Source organism: Papio anubis, chromosome 2, assembly GCF_008728515.1.
Source record: "Papio anubis isolate 15944 chromosome 2, Panubis1.0, whole genome shotgun sequence".
In the NCBI taxonomy this organism is placed as follows: Eukaryota; Metazoa; Chordata; class Mammalia; order Primates; family Cercopithecidae; genus Papio; species Papio anubis.
This window is the reverse complement of record NC_044977.1, coordinates 70,163,957-70,176,269: the sequence shown is the minus strand read 5'-3', so window position 1 is coordinate 70,176,269 and position 12,313 is coordinate 70,163,957. Positions and strand designations below refer to the sequence as shown.

Here is a 12,313-nt window from a genome sequence, read left to right as displayed (position 1 = left end):
TGTTTTGAGGAAGCCCAGGCCACATGGAGAAGCCAGGTGAACATGTTCTAGCCAACACCTTCAACTAGGTTCTCAGCCAATAGCTAACAAAACCATGCGGGTGGATGAACTTTTAGATGATCAAGCCCTCAGTCTTCAAGGACTCTAAAGACTTCAAAGATTTTTAGGCCTCCATCTCAGACCTCACATATCATGGAGCATAGACATGCTATTCTCTCTGTGCTCTGTCCAAGTTCCTGACCTACAAAATCTGTGAGTACAATAACTGGTTGTTTTATGCCACTAGGTTTGGGGATAGTTTATTACTCAACTATATTAAATGAAACTCTGGTCAGTTAAGAATGGTATTGACTGCCCAAATAAGTATATAACCATTGATTGGTTACCACTGGTATAAAATAGGGTCTTTTGACTGCAAGTAACAGAAACTTAACTCAAGCTAGTTTTAAAGATAGAAGATATATTATCTCACTTAACAGCCCAGAAGTCAGACGAGCTTTATGTCTGGTATTCTGAGTGACTCAGCGATACCATTGAGGAAATCAGACACTTTGAATTCATAGAGCATTCTCAGGATAGCATTATTTTAGCCTAAAAGCAGGATGCTTTTGAAAGTTAGTTGCAAGTGTCCTATACAGTCACAATTATGTCTAGAAGAAAGAGTCTTCTGTGGTTCTTTCTTAGGAGTAGAAAATTTGCTTAGCAACAACCCCCCACCCCATGAGGTTTTCCCTGCTATCTCATTGTCAGCTGAAAATTCTTATTTACTAGACTATGAAATGAACATGATTGGCTCAACCAGTTGTCTGGGGCAGGGTGAATACTGGGAAGTTACCTTCATATCCATTATTTCCTTCTCTTATTTATCTTACTCCAACATGAACAGGAAGAACAGAGTTTGGTTAATGCAAGGCAATAGAATTTGCAATTAAAAAAATTAGACAGAGGGTCCCGCTCTGTTGCTGGGGCCCAGTGGCATGATCATGGCTCATTGCAGCCTCAACCTCCTGAACTCAAAGGATTCTCCCACCTCTGCCTCCTGAGGACCTGGGACTATAGGCATACCCCACCACACCCAGATAAGTTTTTAAAATTTTTTTTTAGTAGAGGTAGGGTCTCACTAAATTGCTGGTCTCAAACTCCTGAACCCAATTCATCCACCCACCTCAGCCTCCCAAAGTGTTGGGATTACAGATGTGAGACGCTATGCACGGTCAGGATTTGCAATTCTTGACCATGCTTACAAGTAGCCTACCTATAATCACATCTAGAGAATAAATAGGAGATGACATTGAGAAATAAAAATAAAATTCCGAGCTTCCCAGCGAACTGAAAGAACCGCCTCTTGGCCAAGGGGACCCTAGAGAAACCTTAAAAATTGAGTTCTTAGCCATGGCAGGGTGGGAAGTCAGACACACCTCATTATATCCCCTCCCTCACTAAACACCGTTAGGCTTTCTTCCCTAAGGGTTAAACAAAACCAGTGCTTTTGAAAGACTGGGTCCTCCACTGATACCAACCAACTGCCTGATGCTGCCCCTCCTTTTTGTGACTTCAATACAGCAGCCAACCAGCATTTCTTCCTGATAAAAGACCGTTGACCATGGGGTGGTTTTGGACAGTCTTTGAAGGCTATGCACAGAGGGCCTTTGTGTCCTCTGCTTCACATTTGGCCTTATAGGGCCTAATTGTAATACATTTAAATGTTAAGTCTCCACCCCAAAGTGAACATGAGCTACATGTTGTGTACATGTTAGCCTACTACACATGCCCATGCCTCCCCTTCACAAATGTTCACAGCTCCTCCTATAATCTGTGGGATATGTGTATTTGGCCACTCCTATCAACATATATCCTTGTCTTATTCTTCCCAACCTCAAGGTGCCTGTTTTTGGCTTCTGGTGGGAAGCTACATTTTCCAGCCTGTCAGAATGGCCATCCTGCAGGCTGCAACCCTTTATGAGAAATAAAACTCTCCTTTCCAAATTTAGGAACCTTGGGTTGGGTGTGGTGCCTCATGCCTATAATCCCAGCACTTTCAGAGGCCAAGGCAGGTGGATCCCTTGAGCTCAGGAGTTCGAGATCAGCCTGGGCAACATGATGAGACCCTATCTCTAAAACAAACAAACAAAGAAAAACAACAATGTATGAACGTTGTCATTCTTCAGTTGACAGTGTGCAATGTTTGAAATTTCTTTAAAGATGAGCTTTGTAAGGCAGATCTTATAAAGGCAAATGTACATTCCCATCGCTGACTTAGACATGAGAGTTTGCTACCAGGTGAATGGTGTCTGTTAATGGTCTCACCTGTGAATAAGTGAGAGAAACAAGTATATAGGGCACTGTGATATTGTGATTATAATATTATATTACAAGAAATATATCCTCCCAACTCCCATTTTCTAGTACACAGCTTCTACAACCTCTGGAATCTCTGAAGTGATATGTCCTTTTACATGCTGATGAGATGACTAATGGCTGGTGGCCCCTAGATAGCCTCAGGGTAGGGGCTGGTTTCTAGGGGAACCAATCATGTGATTAGAAAGTTGAAACTTTCAGCCCCACTTCCTGACTGAAGGTTGAGTTGATTACCAATGGCTGATGATTTAATCAATCACACCTGCATAAGGAAGCCTTGACAGGGTTCAGAGAGCTTCCGAGCTGCTGAACACATGCAGGATGACCTGCTGGAGAAGGTATGGACACTCTGCCCCCGTCTCCCATGTCTTGCCCTAAGTATCTCTTCTGTTTGGCTGTTTCTGAGTTGCATCCTTTTATAATAGACCATAAATGTAAGTAACATGTTTCCCAGAGTTCAATGAGCCATTCTGACAAATGATTGAGCCCAAGGGGAGGTTTTGGGAATCCTTCAATTTATAGCTGACACCAGTTAGAAGCACAGGTCACAGTCCGGGGCTTGTGACTGGTATCTGAAGTGAGGGCAGTCTTGTGGGACTGAGCTTTTAACCTGTGGGGTCTGACACTGTCTCCACATAGATAGTCTCAAAATTGGCTTAAGTTGTAGGGCACAATTGAGCTAAATTTTAGGCAGTTGGTGTCTGTCAAAGAATTGGTGTGTACTGAGGGAGTGTGAGTAAAGAGAGGAAAAACAGTTGTTTTTTCCTTACTCAGTCATAAATATATGATCCACATGTTAATTGATTTTCTGAGGTATAGCAGGTGGGAATCTAGGCTTTGGGTTCAGACCGATGTGAGTTTCCTCATCTGTAAAGTGAAGATAATATTTTCTACCTTGCTAGGTGGTTGTAAGATTAAATGAAATAGGCCAGGTGCAGGGCCTCACACCCAGCCCTTTGTGAGGCTGAGGTGGGGGGATCACGAGGCCAGGAGTTGGAGACCAGTCTGGCCAACATGGTGAAACTTCGTCTCTACTAAAAATACACACACATACACACACAAAATTAGCTGGGCGTGGTGGCAGGTGCCTGTAATCCCAGCTACTTGGGAGGCTGAGGCAGGAGAATTGTTTGAATCCAGGAGGTGGAGGTTGCAGTGAACTGAGATTGTGCCATTGCACTCCAGCCTGGGTGACAGGATGAGACTCCGTCTTAAAAAAAAAAAAAAAAAAAAAAAAAGATTAAATGAAATGATGTATGTGAAGAAGTGTGTGCCCAGTAGTGTTCCTGATATGTAGAAAGTACTCAATAAATAATTTTTTTTTACTTTTTTTTTTTTTTAAATACAAAGTACTTGTCATGACCTATGAATTGGAGAAAAGTTTTAAGTACTACATGGAGGTGTCCTTGTATTTCAAGTGTTTTTGTTGACTACAGTTGCAATGATACCATATTTGCCAACCAAATAAAATATTTCCCAATGGATATATACTGAAAGTAACAAATGAATAAAATGTAAACATATGACTTAACTTGCATGCTTTACATACAAGCATAGTTATATTTAGCTTAAGACATAATAAGGTATTTCATTCTTTAAATGTATATGACCTAACAATATATTACAGTGTATAATTTAATCTCAATAAAATAGAAAAGCATCTTTATGACATATTTCTAATTCATTGTTATTTTATTACTTATACATATGATACATATTTATTTCTAAAACAAATATATCTCTTTGGCCACCTATTTTATTTTCTTAGGATACAGGCGGTACATTACTCATGAATGGCAGTGTGTGTCAGTTATTTATCTTTCCAAAGTATCTAAAAGTGAATGAAGCTTGAATTGGGCAAGGAAGTATCATAAATTAAAAAGTGAATCTCTAAGAAATGCTGGAAAAAGGTTTGAATAAAATTAAAGTACATTTTGCCATAAAATGTAACTGTCAAAGTGGCATGAACCCAAATATGAATTAGAATTGAATTGAATTTGTATTTTTATCTGCACTAAAGAATCATTTTGAAATCATTGATCTTGGCCAGCTTAAATCTTATTTTTCTGATAACATGTCAATCAGGTATAAAGGTGGTGAGAGACAATTTAAGCCTGTGCATTTATTTGTCAATAAAATGTGTGCTCTATCGGTTTTTTCTCAGTTGCATTGTTTTATCATGTCAGTATTTCATAAGATTATATGACTGACTAATGGGAATAGCTATTACCACTGTTGATGTACTTTGAAAATAGCAATCTATATTTTATGGACCAGAAAGAGACAAAATCTGTACCTTTGACCTTATTGAACATAAAAGTAAGTTAATGTAAATGAAATTTATCTATTATTTCACCTATTCACAATTAGCTTCTTATAGCCTCAGGAATAAACATTATAATGGGTTACTTACCCTTTTTGGGTTTGTAAGAATGACTTATGAATCTCAAAATTCTTCCAAAGGCAATTTAGGGAACAGAAATACCTTAATGCAAGCCAGAAGAAAACAGACAATGGGCATTTTTGTGTAAGTCTTTTTCTCATTAAAGTGACTGATTCATATTTGCTGTGGACATCACAGATAAAAATACATAAGCCAAAGGAAAGCAATCCTGTTCAATCTAAATGTCCAGAGACACCCATGGTTAATATCAGTGCATATCCTTCTTGTCTTTTTTCCATACCTAAAATTCCTTTTCCAAAAATATATTCTATATGTTATGTAATAACCTGATACTTTACCAAATGAAATTCTGTACTTTCTATGTTATGTATACACTTTGTCAAGAAACTAATAAGTTAAAACAGTTCATTTTTACTATACCGTTTTTCTCCATCTAATGCTTTGCTTCTTGTGTTTAATCACTTGAGCATGTGGCTTATGCAGCTAGGTAATTTGCTTTTATAAAATATCCTGTGTTCTCTAAGTGTTTTTTTTTTTTTTTTTTTTTTTTGCACTGATTCATCAGTTGTTATAGTTGAGTTGTAGTTTAAATATACTTTCAATATAATGTAAAGGTTTTTTCCTGCAATACATCTCCACACCAAATTGGAATATTTTAATCAGATTTTTATTTGTAAAATATGGTTAATTGTTAGATTTAAGGCCATGCCCATAGCTATCTTGGTGAATATGTCTGGGGAATGTGTGCAGTAGCCAGCTTCCAAGATGGTGCCCAATGATTCTTGCTTCCTGGTATTCACACCCTCGTGTAGTCCCCTCCCACGCTGAATAGAACTGAGCTGTTCACCAGAAAGTTATTGTGGATGTGTGACTCCCAAGTCTAGGCTATGAAAGGCATTATAGCTTGCTTCTACCTTCCTCTCTTTTGTACCCTCATCCTGGGGGAAGCCAGCTGCTATGACATGAGTACATTGAGTGGATCTATGGAGGGGTCCATGTGTCAAGGAACTGAGGCCTTTGCCAATAGCCATCTGAGTGAACTACTTGGAAATGAATCCTCTGGCCCCAGTCAAGCCTTCAAATGATTGCAGCCCTGGCTGACAGCTTGTCTGTGCCTCTTGAGAGACTGTGAGCCAGAACCAACAGCTGAACGGCTCCTGAATTCTTGATGTACAGAAACTGTGTGAGATAGTAAATGTTTACTTTTTGCTCCAGGCCTTTAAATTTTGGGGGAGTAATTGGCCATGCAGTAATAGATAGCTGGTATAAACTGAAAGCAGAGACATGTATTAAGTATTTTCTGAAATAAAACTAGCTTAGGAGAATACTGTATTTTATCAAGAGCTCAGATAAGGTTTAACTATTTATGCTTACTAATGCAAAGTGTAGAATTTGAAGGGTAACAAACAATATCTTCAACTTAAGACATTTTATGTCATTGAAATTTTGTTTTGGTCTAAGTTTTTCTCATTAGTTTTTATACTTATGATCAACAGAAATCATATTCAAAGGAAATAAACAATAATATCAATATTTCAGTAAGAGTCTTTATGTGTACATAATAAAACTTTTTTGAAATTTATGTACCTTTTATTTTATCACAATATTATGAGTCATACATAATTGCTGTCATCCAGGAAACCCACAGACAAAAAACCAAAAGCCACAAATTTTTCTTTTTTGTCTCCCATCTTATGTCCATTGGTAACAGGTTAGATAAACAGTTTGGTGTGTATCCTTCCATAGCCCTTTGGTCGTATAGAATTAGGTAAACATATAAACTTAATAATTTTGCCTTTTTTACAAATGCAAAATAATGCTCTACATACTACTCAGCAATATATTGTTTAGAGAAAGTATGTACAATACAGATAGGTCTAATTTATTTTAAAATAACTCCTTGATAGTTTATAACAGGGGTTAGCAAACTATGGCTTACGGACTGAGTTTGTCCTGTTGCCTATTTTTATATATTATGAGCTAAGAATGGTGTTTACATTTTTGAATGATTGGGGGAAAATTAGAAGAATAGTATTTCTTGATGTGAAAATTATATGAAATTGAAATCACAGTGTCCATACAAAAAGTCTTATTGGGACATAATCATGCTCATTTTTTTACATACTGTCTGAACTCGCTCGAGTAGCTGCAACAGGAATATTGCAAAACCTAAAATATTTCCTTTCTGGCTCTTTACAGAAAACATTTGCCAATTCCCAGTCTACACTCGCACTGTCCAATAGAAATACAATGCAAACCACAAGTGTAATTCTAAGTTTTCTAATGGCCACAGTTTTTAAAAAGTAAAATAAATAGGAATAATTAATTTTAACATTTTTGTTTTAGTTAACTAAAGCATTATCATTTCATCATGTACTTAATATAAAACATTATTGAAATTTTTTTGCACACTTATTTTTTTACCATAAGTCTCTAATCTCCAGTATAGATTTTGCACTTCTAGCACATCTGGGATAGCCACATTTCAGATGTGACTAGTGACTACTGTATTGGGCACTGTAGTTCTGTAGTGCAGATATGTCACAACTTTTTAATATATAGCTTGCTAATATACATTCATGTTGTTCCGAGTTGCTATTGTCATTATAAGCATGGCTATCCTTATAAATATTTATTTCTAAGAAATATAGAGTCCCAGAAGAGGAGTTACTGAATAAAAGACGTGCACTATTAATTTTAATAGATACAAGACATTTGTTTTGGGGATGAGATTCAAATGCAAAAGCATGCTGGCTGTAGTTTGTCACAAGAAGTTGTTTGTTTTGTGTTCTCTATAGAAGAAATAACATTTTCATTGGCACTTTAAAATCTGTATTAAATGAAATCCCCATTTTTTGTTTGTTTGTTTGGTAACTAGCTTAGTCTGTGCCGGCTGCTATAACAAAGCTATCATAAAACTGGGTAATGTATAAACAACAGAAATTGTTTTCTCACGGTTCTGGAGGCTGGGAAGTCCAAGATCAAGGCACTGGCAGATTCAGAGACCCACTTCTTAGGTGGCTGTTTTTTTCCCTGTAACCTCACGTGGCAGAAGAGGTGAGAGATGTCTCTAGAGTCTTTTTTGTAATCCCATACATGAGGGCTTTGCTCTTATGTCCTAATCACTTAGCAAAGTCCCTACATTTTAATACTATCACCTAGGTGGCTAGAATTTTAATATATGAAATCACGGGGGGTCATAAAAATTTAGTTAATTGCATTCTGCTCTTGTTTCCCCCAAATACATGTCTTTCTCACACACAAGATACATTCAGGTCATATCAATAGCCCCCAAAGTCTTATCTTATTCTATCATCAACTTAAATGTTTAAAGTCCAAAGTCTTATCTAAGTATCATCTAAATTAGATATGAGTGAGACTCAAGGTATGATTCATTCTGAATCATATTGCTCTTTGGCTGTGAATCCATGAAATCAAACATATGATGTGCTTCCAAAATATAATGGTGGGAGAGCAAACAACATTAAATCTAGAGTCTTTTTAATTGAAAAAATTTTTTATAGACAGGGTCTCACACTGTCACCCAGGCTGGAGTGAAGTGGTGCAATCATAGCTCACTATAACCTCAAATTCCTAGGCTCAAGTGACACTCCTGCCTTATTTGAAATTGTGTATATTAATACATTTTGATATATCTTCATTACAGAACTACACTGTTCAATACAGTAATCACTAACCACACTTGAAATGTGCTATTCCAGATGTTCTATAAGTATAAAATCCATACTGGATATCAGAGGCTTAGTAAGAAAAATAAAATCTGAGTAGCTAGGACTACAGACACATGACACCACTAACTTTTAAATTTTTTGTAGAAATAGGGTCTTGCTCTATTGTCCAGGCTGGTCTTGAACTCCTGGCCTCAAGTTATCCTCCCACCTTGGCCTCCTAAGGTGTTGGGATTATAGGTATGAGCTACAACACCCAACCAAACCTTAAGTCTTGAGAATAATTTTCTTCGGCTTAATGCTCTGCACTGCAGAACCACTGGGACAGTGGTACTGTCTTCAGGACCCACTGTGGTTGCAGCCCCATGCCCATGACTCTGGGTATACCTACCCTGTGGCTTTGCTGGGCATTGTCCTTGTTGGGGCTCCTTGCAATGGCTTTTTCTCACAGACAGCGCTCTGTCTGGGTCCTGTGGCTCTTTGGGGCATAATTTGAAATCTAGGTGGAAGCAGCCATGCTTCTACAGCTTTGCTGGGTGCAGCACATGGAGTGATTGAGGAGCATGGTTATGGAGTTTGGGGTAAGGAAGACCGTGATGTGATGTGCTAAACAGTAGTGGCCCCTCATTTGAAATTGCTCGGCCCTCTGGACATTTGAATTCTTGTCCTGTGATTGTAAGTATAGCCTTGATGTTCTCCAAAATGTCTTTTCAGTCATTCTTCCATTGTATTGGACGATAGAGTGTGCAATACATCTTATTTGGACTTCTATTTAGATGACTGACTAATCTCCCCATTGTCCTGATGAATAGCACCTGGTTCCCATTGAGATAGCCGATCCATGCTAATTTCCTTATCAGATTTGGTCACACCCTTCATGTTCTCTTCTATACAGGCTTTCTCATTTTTTTTCTAATATGGATAGGCTGAGAATTGTCTAAATCTTTAAGTTCTGCTTCCCTTTTGATTAATAATTATTCTGTGAGTCATTTCTCTCCGCTCACACTTCACAAGGAGCAATCAAGAGAAGCCAACTGCACTTTCAACACTGCTTAAAACTTTCCTCAGCTGACAAGTCCTTCTTGATTCTGAAGTGGATTAGGTGCCGCTGTTGCAGGTTGAGTGTGTTGAATTCAGAACCATAGCCAGACATGGAACTGGAAGATGAGTGAAAGATGCTGACCAGGTCCGAAGATCTCATGGAGGAGGAAGAGCAAGAGGAGGAATTACTGGATCCCCTAACAACAGAAAGAGAGCAATGCAAGCAGCTGGAGAAATGTGTAAAGGCCAGGAGCGGCTAGAGCTCTGTGATGAGTGTGTATCCTTTCAGTCACAAAGAAGAGGATGGTATGGAGGAGCTCTTGGACTTTTTGCATGCAAGGGACCACTGAGTGACCCACAAACTCTTTAACAGCTTGAAATAAATGTACAGACATATTTACTTCAGCCTTCATCACCTCAGCATTAAGGATCTTTCCTTATGGTTTTGAATATGCCGTTTGCTTCTAATTTGTGTAACTGTAAGTTTATACGAACCTCATGGATTTTGGCTTAGACAAGTAACTTCTATGTAATTAGCAGTGATTCTATCTTAATAAAGTTCTGTGATCTATGAAAACAAGATTTCCTCAACCAAATATACAATTTCATTGCTCACAAATTCAACCTTCTACAAAACACTAGAACATGAACACAATTCAATCAAGTCATCTTCCAGTTTATAATGAGAATTGCCTTTCCTCCATTGCCCAATGACACGTTCCTCATTTCCATCTGAGTCCTCATCGGAATGGCCTTTATTGTCTGTATTTCAACCAATGTTCTGTTCATGACCATTTGGGAATTCTCTAAGAAGACTGAGGTTTTCTCTACAGCAAACTTTCCTCCTTTCTCTCTGGGACCTCATCAGAATTGCCCTTCATGGGACATTCATGGCAATGTAGGCTTTTTAAAATTTTTTAATTTTTAATTTTTTTTTCTAGCATGAACCTCGAAACTCTTCCAGCCTATACCCATTACCCAATTCCAAAGCTGCTTCCACATTTCTAGGCATTTGTTACAGCAACATGCCCACTTTTTGATACAAAAATCTGTGTTAGGGTTCTTCAGAGAAAAAGAACTAATAAGATATATGTATATATAAAATATTTATTATGAAAATTGGCTCACACAATCATGAGGCTGAGGAGTCCCATGACCTGCCATCTGCAAGCTGTAGGCCCAAGGAAGTCAATGGTATAAGTCCCAGTTTGAGCCTGAGGGTCTGAGAACCAGGAGTACCAATGTCCAAGGGCAGGAGAAGATGAATGTCCCAGCTCTAACAAAGACAGCAAATTTGCCTTTCCCCCAGCTTTGTGTTCTATTTTGGGCCTTCAACAGATTGGATGATGCCCACCCATGTTGATAAGTGATCTTTACTCATTCTACTGATTCAAATGCTAATCTCTTCTGAAAACACTCATAGATACCCCCAGAAATAATGTTTACCTGCCACCGTTCATCCCTTATTAGTTCAGTCAAGTTGACACATAAAGTTAACCATCACAGTAACCAATTTCAGTAGTAAAAATAGTGTATGTTTTTAAATGCCTTACGTTTCCCAAACAGTTTCAAACATATTATTTCCCATGATCCTTTGTCAACCTTGTGTAGGATTGTTTTCTGTTTTTTTCCCCTTATTTCATAGCTGAAGACACTGAAACTCAGAGATGTTAAGTGACCTCCCTGAAGACAATACACAGCTAAAAAGATAGAGCCAGGACACAGGATGAGTTCTGCATTAGAGTAAGATGTCCTTCCTAGTCATATGTTGCCTGTCTAGTTTATTTGTTAAACTATTAAAAAAGTAAACATACAAAAAAATGCTCAACATCACTAATGATCAGGGAAATGCAAATCAAAACCAAAAGGTGATACCACCTTACTCCTGCAAGAATGGCCATAATAAAAAAATGAAAAAATAATAGATGTCGGTGTGGATGCTGTGAATAGGGAACACTTCTACACTGGTGGTGGGAATGTAAACCAGTACAACCACTATGGAAAACAGTGTGGAGGTTCCCTAAAGAACTAAAAGTAGAACTACCATTTGATCCAGCAATCCCACTACTGGGCATCTACCCAGAAGAAAAGAAGTCATTATACGAAAAAGATACTTGCATATGCATGTCTGTAGCAGCACAATTCACAATTGCAAAAATGTGGAACCAACCCAAATGGCCATCAATCAACGAGTGGATAAAGAAACTGTGGTATATATATGTATATATATGATGGAATACTACTCAGACATAAAAAGGAATGAATTAATGGCATTTGCAGTGACCTGGATGAGACTGGAGACTGTCATTCTAAGTGAAGTAACTCAGGAATGGAAAACCAAATATCATACGTTCTCATTCATAAGTGGGAGCTAAGCTATGAGGATGCAAAAGCATAAGAATGACACAATGGACTTTGGGGACTCAGGGAGAAAGGGTGGGAAAGGGGTGAAGGATAAAAGACTACAAATTGCGTGCAGTGTATACTGCTTGGGTGACGGGTGCGCTAAAATCTCACAAATCACCACTAAAGAACTTACTCGTGTAACCAAACACCACCAGTTCCCCAATAACCTATGGGAAAAAATCTGATAAAAAATAAATATATTAATTTCATCAATCAAAAAATTTCTTCTTGGTATCTGTTGTGTGGGAAGCACTGTGCTCATTCTCAGGGTTTCAGAGTGAATAAGACCAGTGAGCTCCTGCCCCAGCCAAATCCTGAGGGATATAAAAGGTGGCAAATCTGTGAAGCACCCATACAAAAGAAACATAATTCAATTGCTCTAAGTATACTTGAGTCCCTATTTCACAGAGAAGAA

The 12,313-nt window shown here is 38.1% G+C and overlaps 1 pseudogene; it reads left to right on the top strand.

Moving 5' to 3' along the window:
• The first annotated feature begins 8,610 nt into the window (after positions 1 to 8,610).
• Positions 8,611 to 11,516, top strand: LOC110742550 (annotated as a pseudogene).
• Positions 11,517 to 12,313: the final 797 nt, after the last annotated feature.